Genomic DNA, 5572 nt, shown 5'->3' with positions numbered 1-5572 from the left:
GTGACAGCCAACACCCAGCCTTTTATGTGAATATTCTGGTATTCACATATCTAGGTTCACCCAACCTTTCAGGGGGGTTATTTATTTGAAAGGTAGAGTTGGGGGAGGGGAGACAGAACCTTCCATCCACTGGTTTACTCCCCAGCTGCCTGCAACACCCAGGGGACTCCACCCAGGTCTCCCATGTGGATGGCAGGGACCCAAGGGAGCTGAATCAGAAGTGGAGGCCCAGACTCAAGCCCATACTCGGAGGGCTTATCTTACAACTCCTTTCCTTAGACTGCGTTGCTCTCCTGAGCCAATCTAAGTCGATTTTGCTGGCTCGTTCCATTTTTTATCCTTTGGCCCCAATTTCTTGTCCAAAGCCCAGTATTCAGAAATAAAACAAAGAAAATCATTGGTAGAGACTTTTTTCCATGCTGTGGCGCTGGATTTCTTTGATCTTAGAAATGACTTTTTCCGAATTCTGCAGTCAGAATTCCCTGAGGGAGTCAACTCACAGCCCAGGCAGGCCTGGAATGCAAGGGTGACTGGGTTTTCCCAGTTCTTCTAGTTACTATTATGAAAGTGTTACACTTGGTAGGGGCCAGTGCTGTGGCGCAGCAGGTCAAAGCCCTGACCTGCAGTGCCGAGATATTCCACTTCCAATCCAGCTCTCTGCTGTGGCCTGGGAAAGCAGTAGAAGATGGCCCAAGTCCTTGGGCCTCTGCACCCATGTAGGAGACTCGAAGAAGCTCCTGGCTCCTGGCTTCAGAGCGGCATAGTTCCGGCCATCTGGGGAGTGAACCAGCAGATGGAAGACCTCTCTGTCTCCACCTCTGTAACTCTTTCAAATAAATAAAAAAAAAATTAAAAAATTTTAAAAAAGGTTACACTTTGTGGAAAATGAAATCTCCACATGATGGCACCGTAATCTACAGAATGAGAGGCTGTCAGTTTATAAAGGCCAAGAACTTGGCAATGATAGTGGGTGGTTATTAATAAAGCGTGATTTATGAGGCATTTCAGGTATATGGTGATATGAAGTTCTCTCGTTTCATACACAGGCTCAGGCTGTGTTTCCCTTTACAAGTGCATTTTCCCACATGGTTTATTTAATAACTGCATCTAACTCCTCATTACCTTAAATATTTTTTCTGATAAAACATGGAAATGTTACACTTAAAATTATTTTTAAAAGATTGATTTATTCATTTGGAAGTCAGAGTGACAGAGAGACAGACAGACATCTGCCATCTGCTGGTTCACTCCCCAGATGGTTGCAATGGCCAGGGACTGGGCCGGGCTGAAGCCAGGAGATTCTTCTGGGTGTTGCACACGGGTGGCAGGGCCCCAAGCACTTTGGCCATCTCCTGTTTCTTTCCCACGCCATTAGTGGAGCTGCTGGGATTTGAACTGGTGCCCATATAGGATGCCAGCATTGCAGGTGGCAGCTTTACCCAATATGTCACATGCCAACCCCTAAAATTTTTTATGTCTTTAAAGATTTACTTATTTATTTGAAAGGCAGAGTTACAGAGAGAGAGGACAGAGAGAGAGAGAGAGAGAAAAGATACATCTTCCATCTGCTGGTTTACCCCCCAAAATGGCTGTAATCACCAGGTCAAAGAGAAGAGCTAGAAGTTCCTTCCAAGTCTTCCGTGTTGGTGGCAGAGGCCCAGAACTTGGGCCATTTTTTGCTGCTTTCCCAGATGCATTAGCAGGGAGCGGGATTGGAACCAGAGTAACCAGGACTTGAACCGGCACCCATATCGGATTCTGGCATTGTGGGCCATGGCTTAACATGCTGCACCACACCACTGGTCTGATACCGAAGGCTTCAACGACAGATTTCAAACAGAGAGAGGATAAGGAAACAGAAACGCTCATCACCCTTACTGGTCGGTTCACCCCGCATAGATGTGCTGACACAATGCTATACCCCATAAAGACGAACAAAGTCACATGTTACTAACTTGTACAAAGAGGCCTGCTTTGGAAATTCTGACTTAGCTGGACAGCACAGGCCTCAGGGAAGTCCTTCCAGCAACCTCCTCAGATGACTGAGGTGCAGCACGATACGAGCGCCAGGGATCAACGCGGAGCAGCGTTGTAAACTTAAGTCAGACCCGAAGCATGAAGCCAATAACAATCCCACGACAGAGCTTTTCTTTAATTAAAATTTCATTTATTTTCAAGTACATGAAGCATTCATGCAGTACAAAATTCACAAGGCCACCAAAGGGAAAGTAGTTTATATTCTTCTATTCTTTTACACCTCATCCCGATTGGAGAGATTTCATTTTCCACAAACTGTAACCTTTTTTAAATTTTTAAAATTATTTTTTTAATTTATTTGAAAGAGTTACAGAGGTAAAAGGAATAGGACCTGGCACCTTGCACAGGACCCAGAACATAGCAGGCTCTTCACAGTATTTGCCAAGTGGTTCCTGGGTGGTCTGAAAAAGAGAACTGTTAGGAAACTGGCGCAGTTGTAGCCACAGGTGGCCACATGGCCCAGCTACCTGAGCCAGGCTCCACCCCCATCCTAATGGGATTCGCTGCTCCCGCTTCCCTGCCCGCCCTCAGGCAAAGTTTTAAAAGGGCCTGTTCCTGACACGTGCTCTCTCGGTCCTTCTCTCCTGCTCTCTCTCAGCTCTGCTCCCTGCTCTCTCTCGGTTCCTCTCTCTAGCCTCCTCCTCTGGGCTCCTGGTTCCTTTCTCTCAGTCCTTCTCTCCTGCTCTCTCGGTTCCTCTCTCTAGCCTCCTCCTCTGGGCTCTTGGCTCTGCTCTCCTCTCTCCTCTTTGCTTTATCTTCTCTCCTTGCTAGCTCTTCTCCTCTCTCTCTCTCTCTTACAGTCTCGCTCTCTTCTTTCCTTCACCACCCCTTCACTCCAGTCTGTAGGTTGTTCCCCAATAAACCCTTCCCTTACTCCGGTGTCCGGTGTGCTTTGCGACAGCTAACATTAAGATATAACAAGAACTACCGAAAGGTTTCAAGGTTTGCAGGCAGGGTGGTGAGCTGACATCCCTTCTAGAATTTACTATGCTCTTCACAATGGGAATCAAGATGAGACCTGGAAAATCAGCCTTTAGCATTTCTGATCACATGACTGACTGACTCGCAGGAGATGACCCTAAGCAGCAGCAGGTTTTTCAGGAGTTTATCTTCTTCTGGAATGTTTCACCGTGGGCTGTGGGGAAACAGAATGAGCCCACCTCTTCTCCAGATGTCCTCCAGGTGTCTAATTGCCAACACCTGTGACTAGGTCAAGTCTTGTTGCAAAAAGGTTGCAGATGCTGAGATGGGAAGACTTCCTGTGGCGATCACATGGGTTCTTCCAAGTGCAAGAGGGAGGCTGAAGAGAGAATGAGAAAGAGCAGCAAGGACTGGCCTGCCTGTGCTGGCTTTGAAGATGAGGGAAAAGGGCTGAGTGACCCCAGAAGTCGGAAGCTGACTTACCACTCCACAGCCACACGTCAAGGCCTTTCTCGTAAACACATATGCCCTTAGGTAAACAACATCAGGAGCAAATGAGCAGGTGGAGAAAGGGATTGATCACGATTTCCCTAAGTCTATGACCAACGGCCATCTAGTCACCCAGCACAGGGCCGACCTCGGTCCCCTGTGAGAGTCTATGACCAACGGCCATCTAGTCACCCAGCACACGGTCAGCCTCAGTCCCCTGTGAGAGTCTATGACCAACGGCCATCTAGTCACCCAGCACACGGTCAGCCTCGGTCCCCTGTGAGAGTCTATGACCAACGGCCATCTAGTCACCCAGCACAGGGCCGACCTCGATCCCCTGTGAGTCTATGACCAACGGCCATCTAGTCACCCAGCACAGGGCCGACCTCGCTCCCCTGTGAGAGTCTATGACCAATGGCCATCCAGTCACCCAGCATAGGGCCAACCTCGATCCCCTGTGAGTCTATGACCAACGGCCATCTAGTCACCCAGCACACGGTCAGCCTCGGTCCCCTGTGAGAGTCTATGACCAATGGCCATCCAGTCACCCAGCATAGGGCCGACCTCGATCCCCGGTGAGAGTCTATGACCAATGGCCATCTATTCACCCAGCACACAGTCAGCCTCGGTCCCCTGTGAGAGTCTATGACCAACGGCCATCTAGTCACCCAGCATAGGGCCGACCTCGATCCCCGGTGAGAGTCTATGACCAACGGCCATCTAGTCACCCAGCACACGGTCAGCCTCGATCCCCTGTGAGAGTCTATGACCAATGGCCATCTAGTCACCCAGCACAGGGCCGACCTCGGTCCCCTGTGAGAGTCTATGACCAATGGCCATCTAGTCACCCAGCACACGGCCAACCTCGCTCCCCTGTGAGAGTCTATGACCAATGGCCATCCAGTCACCCAGCACACGGTCAGCCTCGATCCCCGGTGAGAGTCTATGACCAATGGCCATCTAGTCACCCAGCACACGGCCAACCTCGCTCCCCTGTGACTTTCCAGGGTCTCCTAACCTGTTTTGTTTCCTGCCCCCTCCCCCCTTTTCTCTCTCCTCCTAACGACTCCCTTTTCTGAGCTAAAATACTGATCACGTAGGGATAAATATCCTGTGTCAGTCTCTAAACCACACACACGACTCATTTTTTTTGCTCATCTTCCCCCCCCCCCCAAGATTAATTTATTTAAAAATCAGAGTCACAGAAAAGAGGGAGAGACAGAGGGATCTTCCACCTGCTGGCTCACTCCCTAGATGGCTGTAACGGCCAGAGCTGGGCCAGGCCGAAGCCAGGAACCAGGGACTCCATCCGGGTCTCCCACGCAGGTGCAGGGCCCAAGCACGTGGGCCACCTTCCTCTGCCTTCCCAGGCCATCAGCAGGGGGCTGGATCGGAAGTGGCGCAGCGGGACTCGAACCTGCTCCCATAGGGGATGCCGGTGTCACAGCAGGTCCCTTTCTCTCACCTCTGCTTACCGCCAGGTCAGGACCCCGCCACTCGCGGCCTCGGGGCTGGCGGAAACCCACCGAGCGCCCCGCGTTGCCCACCCCCGGCAGGGCCTCCACCCGCGCGACTCCCCACGCGTCCTCGCCCGCGGGCCCTCGTGCGTGCCCCGCGGGGCTCCGTTCGCCGTGGACGGCGCGCCTCTTCGAGTCCCCTGCCGGAAGGCGGTCGCTCGGCCCTCGGACCGCCGCGTTCCCGGGGCAGGGCAGCTCCACTCCCCGCCCTCGTGGGTGCCCGCGCACTGACCGGCGGCCTGGGCGAGCTGAGGGAGCTGGGAACAAGCCGGACCGCCCGACAGCCCCCAGGTCCGCAGGCCGCGCCCGCGGGGCTCGCCCCAAGCACGGGCTCGGTCCAGCGGCTCGGCCGGCCACCAGCCCGCGGGCTGCACGCAGCGGGCTTCCGGCGCACGCGCGGCGCATCCGCTTCCGGCCCCTCCCCTCCCCCGCTGGCCCCGCCCCTCCCCGCTGGCCCCGCCCCTCTCCCCGTGGCCCCGCCCGGCCCCGGGTTCCATTGAATTGTTGGATTGTCCCGCCGCACTCCCGCTGGCGACCGGCAGGGGGCGGAGTTCGAGGCTGGGTCTCGGCCGGGCGTCCCCCGGGCGGCGGTCGCGGAGTGGGGGAGG

This window comes from Oryctolagus cuniculus, chromosome 13, assembly GCF_964237555.1.
Source record: "Oryctolagus cuniculus chromosome 13, mOryCun1.1, whole genome shotgun sequence".
NCBI classification, from domain to species: Eukaryota; Metazoa; Chordata; class Mammalia; order Lagomorpha; family Leporidae; genus Oryctolagus; species Oryctolagus cuniculus.
This window is presented reverse-complemented; position numbering follows the sequence as displayed.